The 12,122-nt window shown below is 41.7% G+C and overlaps 1 protein-coding gene across 3 annotated transcripts in view; it reads right to left on the bottom strand.

Moving 5' to 3' along the window:
- The window catches only part of BCAS3 (BCAS3 microtubule associated cell migration factor), a 657,814-nt gene that overhangs the window by 330,048 nt on the left and 315,644 nt on the right, over positions 1 to 12,122 (bottom strand). The gene's annotated exons all lie outside the window — the stretch shown is intronic.

The raw sequence follows: 12,122 nt of genomic DNA, 5'->3' as shown, positions 1-12,122 counted from the left end.
AATATTTTCGAGTCCTGAAAAAACTCGCTAAAGATTACGGATTGGACATCCATAGTACATCCATATTTCCGTAAACCCGTTTGTACTACTGACTGCTTTATACAAGTTAATAGAGTTGAGTAGGTTAAAAAATTGCACCAGTTTGCCCAACCCCTAAAATAAGTCACATGATCGCTTGTCAGCCTGTGGTTGCTTAGAAACCTTGTGACCTATGAGTCATCCTTATTTTTTTACGGGAATATGGAAATACGGATGACAAACATGTTGCAATTTATAAACAATTTACTTCAATGGGAGGATCCGTAAAAAAATCTGGGTCCGCACTAGGACATGTCCTTTTTTTTTGGCATTGATTTTCATCCGTTTCATCTACTGATGTGAAAAGCCCAATAGACATTAATGTGCACTAATTCGGATACGGAAATACGGATCCGTAAATTACGGGACGTGTGAATAAGGCCTAATTATATTATTAACTTCTGCTAATTCTATTATCAGCTCTGCAGCTTACCAGGAGACAATGCTCTTTGTTTTGGTCACAGAGGTTTTGGTGCTGTGTCACAGGAGAGCTGACCATACAATGTGAGCACCCCCAGGAATCTCTGCTACTGAATGTAGGTGCACAACAACTGTACACATGTGCAGGGAAGACCTGTCCTGCTTTGTGCACACTCAGGAATGGCTGTCAATCAATACCAAGCCATGTCTGTGAGTGAGCAAAGGACTTCGGGGACTTTCTGTGTTTGGTTTCTTATTTTAAAAAGAGAAAAGACAAAATATCAGCACAGAGGGAGCATGGAGGACAGTGTGACAGGAAGGCAGACACCATGAATGGTTATCTTTAGTTAGCCCTTTGCCAAACCAAAACTGAGGATAAGGATTTCCTGAGTCCTAGATGCCAGACTAATGGAATTCCCGCTACAAAAAACGGACATATTATCCACGTTCTTTGTTGAGCTATGTGGGGAAAGCGAGGAACACAACTCACTTGTTATGTAAACTTATATTTCCATCAATAGAAGAGAGTCAGTTATGTCCTGGCTGGGATTAGTCACACCACCATCAGCGACTGTGCCTCACACCACCACCAGCGACTGTGCTTTGTGTTCCTGGAGTCCATCTGTTATGGCTGCATTGTAAGCACTTTATTACAACCACGTACCGTGCCACACAAAGATAGGAACTTTTATACAATACCGTCCAACCCTATTATACATCAGGTCTCACAGCCCTGCAGCCATACATCAGAGAATTAAAGGTTTTTTTTCTTCAGTTTTACAAACTATGGTGGCAGCAAAATAGAATAAAACAAAACTTTATTTAAGCAATGCATTAACAACAAAAAAAAACCTTTAGCACGTGAGCATCACAACTGGACCAAGGAGCAATGGAAAAAGTTGCTGGGTATGTTTTATGCTTTCTCTTACATCATGTAGATGGCGGGTGCCTGTGAGTGGCTTAACTATGGATGGGCCTCCAATGTGGGTAACTCGGAAAACCCCTTTTAAACAAAAAAGGTGAGCCTTGGCAGACAGCATGATAGTGCGCCCTGCCACACAATACTAAAACTTTTCATAAATGGTATAAGGAACATAAACAGCTAAAAACATAGCTCCCACTCCACGGCTGCAGCAGGATATGCCAAATAAATCCAGTAGGTGGGCAGAATTCCAGAAAGCGCCATTGACTGTCTTGTAATACACTTACAATGCAGTCTACGGCACTTCCGGGAGTTCCGCACCTCAGCTCGTGTCAGAAGACAGCTGCCTACCTGTAGGATTTTTTCAACATATCCTGCCACGGTGTTGAAGTAAACCGACCTCCCTCCAACCCGGGTACGTAGGGCGCAGCTCCAAAAAAAGGGCAGAGTAGTAATTTAAAATTTATTGTGAATAAAAAATTCATGGCGACACAACGCGTTTCCAAACCGAACTGGTTTCTTTTTCAAGTGTCATCCTGGATGACACTTGAGAAAGAAACCAGTTCGGTTTGGAAACGCTTTGTGTCGCCCTGAATGTTTTTATTCACAATAAATTTTAAATTACTACTCTGCCCTTTTTTTGGACCTGCGCCCTACGTACCCGGGTTGGAGGGAGGTCGGTTTGCTTCATGGTATCCATCTTGTATGGAAATTCCTGGGAGTGGCAGCGATCCTAACATATGCGATCTTGAGTGTTGTGCCTGCTCTTCCACAACACTACCAGGTGAGAGTTTTTAGTTTACTTCTCTCACCAACTATCTATACTGGAGCGCTGTTCTAATTTCTTTTACGGTCTTGAAGTGAGAGCTATCCCTTTAAGGTGTCTGAATTCCCCAGATCTCAAGATAGATGAGCGTTTTGTGGAATGTGCTGGAAAAACCCGATCCAAAGAGGCTCCAACATACAGCGTAAAGCTTCTGCTGGGAACATCTTGGTGGTGGATACCTCAGGACACCGCAGGGGTTTTGTGACCTCCAAGTGGATCAGAGACGTTTTACCAGCACTAAGGGAATACACAGGACACTGTATCTGGCAGGCGACTTACTGTGATCTGTTGGTGAATACTATATATATATATATATATATATATATATATATGTACACACAGTGGTACCTCGGTTTAAGAGTAACTTGGATTAAGAGCGTTGGGAAAAAGAGCTGACAGTTTTTCAAAATTGTAACTTGGTTTAAGAGCATTGCTTTTGTTTAAAGTGACTGTACCACCAAGCCCAGGCTGAAGCACTGGAGGTGGGCCGACCCACCCTTAGTGGGATGGAACCCTAGCCCCTTTATGATAGGGTTTCATTGATTCTAATGGAGTAGCGTCATGGAGGGGCTGGAGTTTCTTCCCACTAAGGGTGGATCGGCCGCCTCCAGCGCTTCAGCCTGGGCTTGGTGGTACAGTCACTTTAAGAGCTCCCTGTACTGGGTGGGAGGGGGAGTGGGGGAGGGGCATGGTCTGCATAGCGGGGACTACAGCCCTGTACTCTGACCCAGGAAGTCTCCCTCACCTTCCAAATCATAGCAGATCCACTTTAGGCTGGGGTTTACATCAGGGGACCGGACTGTGGGGGTAATCTCTCCATAGCTGTAACCCCTCTCTCCCCGGACAGAGAGTGCTGCATGTATGTGCCCACATCTGCCCTGCTCATTCCTTCCTGCTCCCTGCAGTCTGTCAGCCATTCTGTTTCCCATCCTCTTCATTCCTGCTATAATGTGCCTGAACTCACACTCAGCTATACACCCTGCTGTTATAATGTGCCTGCACTTACACTTAGCCATTCACAATGCTGTATAGAAGAGTTTCTGGCACTGTCCTCCAGCACAGCTCTGTGATTCTCACTTCCTGATTGGTCCATGCTTAACACACCCCCTTCCCCATTGCTGTCATGTGACCACAAAAACCTCTGACAGCAGCTCTGCTTCTCTATTCTAGCCTATTGTACTACACTACTGCATTATGGGGATCTGCAGTTCCATCCTGTATTTAGAAGCTGCTGCTGCTGTGTTATCAGGGTTATACAGTTACTATACATTATATACCACATGCTGCTATACTGTACAGTAACTTATATATCACATATCCAGCTGCTGCTGTGTTATCAGGGTTATAGTTATTATACATTATATACCACATGCTGATTGCTATACTGTACAGTAACTTATATATCACATATCCAGCTGCTGTGTTATCAGGGTTATACAGTTACTATACATTATACACCACATGCTGCTATACTGTACAGTAACTTATATATCACATATCCAGCTGCTGTGTTATCAGGGTTATACAGTTACTATACATTATGCACCACATGCTGCTATACTGTACAGTAACTTATATATCACATATCCAGCTGCTGTGTTATCAGGGTTATACAGTTACTATACATTATGCACCACATGCTGCTATACTGTACAGTAACTTATATATCACATATCCAGCTGCTGCAGTGTTATCAGGGTTATACAGTTACTATACATTATACACCACATGCTGCTATACTGTACAGTAACTTATATATTACATATCCAGCTGCTGCTATGTTATCAGGGTTATACAGTTACTATACATTATACACCACATGCTGATTGCTATACTGTACAGTAACTTATATATCACATATCCAGCTGCTGTGTTATCAGGGTTATACAGTTACTATACATTATATACCACATGCTGCTATACTGTACAGTAACTTATATATCACATATCCAGCTGCTGTGTTATCAGGGTTATACAGTTACTATACATTATGCACCACATGCTGCTATACTGTACAGTAACTTATATATCACATATCCAGCTGCTGTGTTATCAGGGTTATACAGTTACTATACATTATGCACCACATGCTGCTATACTGTACAGTAACTTATATATCACATATCCAGCTGCTGCAGTGTTATCAGGGTTATACAGTTACTATACATTATACACCACATGCTGCTATACTGTACAGTAACTTATATATTACATATCCAGCTGCTGCTATGTTATCAGGGTTATACAGTTACTATACATTATACACCACATGCTGATTGCTATACTGTACAGTAACTTATATATCACATATCCAGCTGCTGTGTTATCAGGGTTATACAGTTACTATACATTATATACCACATGCTGCTATACTGTACAGTAACTTATATATCACATATCCAGCTGCTGTGTTATCAGGGTTATACAGTTACTATACATTATACACCACATGCTGATTGCTATACTGTACAGTAACTTATATATCACATATCCAGCTGCAGTGTTATCAGGGTTATACAGTTACTATACATTATGCACCACATGCTGCTATACTGTACAGTAACTTATATATCACATATCCAGCTGCTGCTGTGTTATCAGGGTTATACAGTTACTATACATTATACACCACATGCTGATTGCTATACTGTACAGTAACTTATATATCACAGATTCTGCTGTTTCTCATTGTTTCAGCTCTTCTACATGTTATTCAGAATAAAAAATAATAATTATTTTTGGGGTGTGGAACCAATTGTCTGCAGATCAGTGATTTCTTATGAGAAAATTTGCTTTGGTGTAAGACTGGATTTGGATTACAAGCTCCGCCACGGAACGAATTATGCTCGTAATCCAAGGCACCACTGTATGTGTATGTATGTATGTATGTTTATATATATATGTTATAAAACTTTTGCCTGTTGACTTTGATCCATGATGCATTAAAATCTGTAAAACCTTTTCTTTAGTGAAACTACATAAAACTAAAATCTCCTCCTGTATTTTCCTCCATTTCCCCAGGTCAGACCAAATTAAATTCTTGTAGTCACCCATCTGGGTGAGTCACGATGATTCGATTACATATGAAGTCATATCCTTGTCTTGTCACCAATGTAACAGAAATGGAGATTCAATTAGAATGTTTTGCTGCGTATAATAAAGGAAACACAGAGCGACTCCTGTGAAATGTAATGCGCTATTAACACGTTCCTGACCGGAGAGAGACGAGGGATGCGGCCTGCACCAGCAGCTACAATCTTCATAGTCTTATTTATAGGTGAGACAAAGAGATGACGGGTGATAAGAGAAGGCGCCACGCAGCCGCATCCTCCCAGCGACAAGTAACAACACTCCGATAGGCATCAAACGTCCTCGGTGTAAGGTGCACGGCCGCCCATCACTTCCTGGTTCAAAGCAGCTAGTAAACTTTTTACGAGCGAATACTTCAGACCTGTTTACAGCTACAAACATCCTCATAAGATTTGAAGAAGTGATAAAAGCAACGTGCGGCCTAGTGTAACTCACCCTGCTAGAGGGACCCTGTCCGCTGCCGGTCACTGGCAACGGCCAAAGCTTTTACCTTAATATTATGATTCTAGACACATGGCTGAAGGTATGACGACATGAGAATCGTCTCAGCTCCATATGTATATAAGTATACACACACTATATATATCTTCACATGGATTGTCAGAAGCCATGACACAAACATGGCGACCAGGTGGAATGCTGCCATCTTGTCACGCACCAAGTTGGTTGAGAATTCCACCACATAAATGGTGTTTTTTTTTTTTTTTATGTGACAGTATTCCTTCTCATCAATGTCTCCTCCCCGGCTGTTCTGTATTCTCTCTGCCCCAGCCTGGAGAACATGGATGCAGCCATAGCTTGTACCCAGGACTCTCTAAAGCTACATCCAACTTCTTTAGCTATCGGTAATCAAATGTTGCACGCTTGGGTCAGGACGAACCCCAACGGGCTAAAGGAAGCCCATCTCTAATCTCTATATTTGGGGTCCAGTTGCCCTGTGTGTAGCATCATCTCTCCACGCTGGGTGAAAAACGCATACGTGAACGCCCCCTTTAATATCTCTCTTCTGAAGGCCGCTTGCATTAGTAATAGTATACTGCACATGCAGGTGATGTTATCTCTTTACTTATGCTGCACAATGACTGACAAAAACATAATGAGCAATAATGTATAAGGTGTGTGAGACACAACAGGGTGGAGCATCACCAGCACACCAGGGGGGGAAGTTATCAAGCAAAAAAGTTGTATTTGTTGGCGTAAAACGGCCAGATGTGACTTAATTTATTCGCAAATGGCCGTTTTGCGAATAAAATATTTACATCTGGCCGTTTTACACCACCTTCGCCAGTGGGGCGAGGAGGGGGTGTGGAGGGGGCGGAATGGGGGTGCGGACTCTGCTTCATTTATCATTTCTCGCGACGAAAAATGATACTGAAACCTACGCCAGCTGTGAGCTGGCGTAGGTTTCAAACTTTTCGCATGAAGAGGCTCCGCAAAATCAGGATTTATGTAGAGGCAGTGCACCTCTACATAAATCCCCTGAGCTCCGGAGCTGCGGGGACATTTTTACGCCCCGGCGTAAAAAAACACCGGACTTAATGAATGTGCCCCCCCCCTCAGAAGGATAGCCATGGACACAGAGCTCTCAATGCCACTATAACTAGCATGTCCCATCAATGAAAAATAGTTCAAACAGAAATAAGAGAACATTGCCGAATATTTTTGTATACAGAACATTAAAGTGTTGCTGTCATCATAGAAAACTTTTGACATGTCATAGAGACGTCATAGAGACATGTGATAGAGACATGATAGACACATGTTAAAAGTTTTGATCAGTCTGGGTCTGAATGTTCACACCTGTATTGATCAGGAGAACAATCTGGGAGAAGACCGTGCTGCAGAGTGTCCACTCTCTGCTTTATATCAGTCAGGATCCACAGACTGAGGGTAAGTGCACACTACGGAATGGCGACAGATAACCCATTGCGCACTCCGCAGCTCGCTACCACTCGCAGACTGAAAGGGGCACGCGTCTCCGTCTGTGTCATAGACTCCATTCTATGCACGGGCGGACACACACGTGCCCCTCTCAGTGTGCGAGTGGTAGCGAGCTGCGGAGTGCGCAATGGGTTATCTGTCGCCATTCCGTAGTGTGCTCTTACCCTTACATTATGAACTAAACTGATCACCTGACAAAAAGCCAGGCAGGGACGTCCTTGTAGCACGATCCTCTCCCAGCTGGTTCTCACAATTGGTAAAGGTGTGATCACTTAGACCCGGACTGATCAAAACTTTTGACACGTCTCTATGATGTTTCTATGACATGTCTCCATGATGTCTGTATGACATGTCTGTATGGTGTCTCTATGACATGTCTGTATGATGTCTTTATGACATGTTTCCATGATGTTTCTATGACATGTCTCCATGATGTGTTTATGACATGTCTCTATGATGTCTCTATGACATGTCTCCATGATGTCTCTATGACATGTCTCCATGATGTCTCTATGACATGTCTGTGTGATGTCTCTATGACATGTCTCCATGATGTCTCTATGATGTCTCTATGACATGTCTCTATGTCTTTATGACATGTCTCTATGACATGTCTCCATGATGTCTCTATGACATGTCTCCATGTCTCTATGATATCTCTATGATGTCTCTGACATGTCTCCATGATGTCTTTATGACATGTCTCTATGACATTTCTGTATGATGTCTCTATGACATGTCTCTGTGATGTCTCTGCCATGTCTCCATGATGTTTCTATGACATGTCTCCATGATGTCTCTATGACATGTCTGTGTGATGTCTCTATGACATGTCTGTGTGATGTCTCTATGACATGTCTCCATGATGTCTCCATGATGTCTCTATGACATGTCTCTATGTCTTTATGACATGTCTCTATGACATGTCTCCATGATGTCTCTATGACATGTCTCCATGTCTCTATGATATCTCTATGATGTCTCTGACATGTCTCCATGATGTCTTTATGACATGTCTCTATGACATTTCTGTATGATGTCTCTATGACATGTCTCTGTGATGTCTCTGCCATGTCTCCATGATGTTTCTATGACATGTCTCCATGATGTCTCTATGATGTCTCTGACATGTCTCCATGATGTTTATGACATGTCTCTATGATGTCTCTATGACATGTCTCTATGATGTCTTTATGATATGTCTCTATGATGTCTTTATATGTCTCTGTCTCTATGATGTCTCTGACATGTCTCCATGATGTCTCTATGACATGTCTCTATGATGTCTTTATGATATGTCTCTATGATGTCTTTATATGTCTCTATGATGTCTTTATATGTCTCTATGATGTCTCTATGACATGTCAAATGCTTTCTATGATGACAGTGACTTTAAGAGTGAGTTCACTCTTCATTTTTGCAGTCAGTTTAACTGATCAGTTTTTAAATGGTTACAGCTAACATGCACAAAAGCATAGTCAAAAATAAAAATAAAAAAAGGTTTTAAGGAAATAAATAAATGGAAAAACTGATCTAAATGGATGCACACAAATACATTCATTTTTGCCTCTGTTTTTTCCCATTAAATTGATATTTTAAACAAAATGCTACAATGTAGTGTGAACCCAGCCTAAAAGTGACACTTTTCTTTTATGCAGAATATTTCTTTTTTTCAAGAACATATTCAGGACTCAACTAAAAATAACCCTATAGAGCCGTGTGTTCTTGCATCATATTACAGTAGGAGAACTCTGGTGTAAAAACCTTCAAAACCAGTATGACACCTTGGGATGACACATTGGGGCTTTCAGATACTTCTCCAAATCCCATATGTTACTGTAATGGACATTATACCCTACAGGCAGGAATTCTGCTCAGCTGTCAGGAGGCAACGCAACTGGTGGACTGTGATTCACCTGCAGATAGGTAACAGTAGCAGACTGCAGGTAGATGAGTGATACAATGTGTACAGTCACACAGCGGACCACACCGCTCTACAATCACGTCCTATGATGTTCTGCAGTTTTGGTACAAGAGAGTAAGCTGAGACATAAAACACGTTGGGTGAAATCCCACACTTATTCCGAGGTTAAAGAAATAAACACAATGTGACTGGGAATGTCGTCATCTAAGACGAGTGACTGTAAACCGACCTGACAGACATCAAGTGCAGAAAACCAATCCAGTCTACACTTAATAATGCAATATGGCTGCCATTTACTCCGTTTTCAGAAGGCCAGCAGTGTTTAGGCTACCCTATGCAGATGTAATGAAAGCTGAACATGTTATGGAATTCTATAGCACAGTATGACAGCAGTGCAGGAACATGAAAGGGAATCTGTCACTAGGTTTAGGGTGGCAGCATAAACTAGTGACAGAAATGCTGAACAGATCGGTGTATTACTTCATTCTGTTCTGCCGTTCTCCTAATATGCAGGAGAATAGGATTCTTGCCACACCCCTCCCCCGCCCTCCAGCTGCTGATTGACAGGTGACTGACTATACACAGCATGGATAGACAACTGCCAATAAGCAGCAGGTGGGCGGAGTTTTCTGCTTCTCATGAATATCCAGGACTACTGGGCTCATGCACATAATGAAGAGGACTACTTATTGTCCATGTTATTCAGGAGGAGATCTCTGGATCAGCTGCACAGAACAATGTTAGTGATACATCATTCTGTTCAGCTTCTCTGTCACTAAATGATCCTACCCTGAGATAGGACGCCATAATTCTACAGAGTCTCTTTAAGAAGTAATCTGTATAGGCATACCAACCACTATGTTAGTTCTACTATGTTATGGATAAAATCAAATTCACAGATGATCTCATGGAAAACACAATCATTGTTCCCAGGTTCTAGTTGTTATATTTCAGCTGCTCATGTATAAACGTGAAACAAAAAATACAAGCAATATTTCTAATTTGATTTTGTGACAATGGCCTACACTAGTTTATTATTTATTGAGATGAAGCAGGAAATGATGGCTTCTTCTGTCTGTGTTCATAGAAACAATCAACATTTAACTACAAATAGGCAATTGTTATAAAACTTGATAAATTCTGCGTATAACAGCTCAAAAATGGGTGTATTTCCTGGATTTACCACTGTACTGCAAAGCACTGTCACGAATAGGACCCCAAATCTAGTCTCCCATCGTGTTCTGGTTATAAGTTCATTCTGTCCTGTAACAGCGATCGCCTTCCTCCTCCATGTTCTCTCTGAAATTATCAATATGGGCATCATGGATATGGGCTGTGAGTGATATCCCGCAGCCCATAGCTCTTTATTAGAGGTGTGCATAGTTTTCAGCACTTACTGCTCTCCGTAGTCAGTGGGATCGCTCCATGCAGTACTATTGAGGACCTGTGGGTCATGTGATTCAGGTCCTTCATCACTCTCCAGCTCTGTGTGCTGGAGACTGCCTGAGAGGAGCGGGTCACCGCCAGTTTCTGCTCCTCTATTCTGTTCCTTGTGATGTTCAGCCCACTTGTCTTGCACTACAGTGAGCGGCCTGAACATTACAGCGACGTGCGCTTCTCCTTCACCGGTCTCCTGTGTAGCTGAACTAACTGAACACGCAGTATGCCGCCAGTGCTGCTATGTGCACTTGCGGGCAGTCCTGGAAAGTTCTAGAAGGTTCTAGACAATTCTTCCTAGTTTTCTCAGTTCCAGAACCTTCTAGAAGTCTATAGTTATCACTGAAAATTTCTTAAATATTCTTAAAAATACATAAATTTCAAAACATCACCATGCTGACCACAAATGCAAATTTTATGGGGAATAATAACCTTTTTCTATTCATTTTAGACACAAACAATTAAGAAAACATACTTGGGAATTTTTGTAGAATTATCTGGTATTTTCCTAGTTTTTTTGTGCAGTGGGATTTACCTCACCCATTTATTAGAACTAAGCAATGCAGCTTTTTTCTTTAGTCTTGCCTTCAAATTTTTATGAGGCTTAATGTAACAGTATATGTTCAGTATGTCTTCACACAGTGATAGAGTTTACAAGTCTGAGCGCTTGTAGCAACCACCAAGGGGAGCTTCCTGAAGACAGATGCATTAGTTCAATGACATCTATATCAATCTACAAGCAGAAAGCTCCTTCTTGGTAAATATTGACAGGGACAGTTTGATCATTTAAAGGGTTTTCCCATTTCAAACATTTATGCCATAACTGAGAGATGTGGATAACACCAGAGAAGAGCAGAAGGTCCAGAGATGTGGATGACACCAGAGGAGAGCAGAAAGTCCAGAGGTGTGGATGACACCAGAGGAGAGCAGAAAGTCCAGAGATGTGGATGACACCAGAGGAGAGCAGAAAGTCCAGAGGTGTGGCGGCAACAACTGGAATACACCATTGTCTAAGTCCTTGTACTGGTTTACATCGGTTCCCTTAAAACTCCAATATGCTGAGTTCTACAGACGGCATCTATTTTTTCAAATCCGCAAAACACATCTGTATAATAAATCTTTATTTAAATTCCATTGTTTTATCTCCCAAACAACCTATACAAATCCTGCATTTTTTGTGTTTGTTACAGTTTCTTTATCCACTCATCGCTCTCTCGGGGGATTGCTGAATCACTTTGGATTAAAATCTTTGACTCTTTGACTCCTAACTGCTTGACTAATGCTCGGCGTTTCACAATTCTACTTGTAAGAGATTTTATTTGATAAAGTCTTATAGCACCCCATGATGGAATACGGCCGCACAGGAGGATGAAACCCAGTTGGTATAACATTATATCGACACTTGGAGCTACATACAGCTTTGCACTTGAAATGGTATCAATGTAACCCACCAATGTGTTATCAGTGTGCAGATTGCATAAAAT

The sequence above is a fragment of the Dendropsophus ebraccatus genome, chromosome 5, assembly GCF_027789765.1.
Source record: "Dendropsophus ebraccatus isolate aDenEbr1 chromosome 5, aDenEbr1.pat, whole genome shotgun sequence".
Lineage (NCBI taxonomy): Eukaryota > Metazoa > Chordata > Amphibia > Anura > Hylidae > Dendropsophus > Dendropsophus ebraccatus.
The sequence above is the reverse complement of the archived record's forward strand: the minus strand, read 5'-3'. Positions and strand labels throughout refer to the sequence as shown.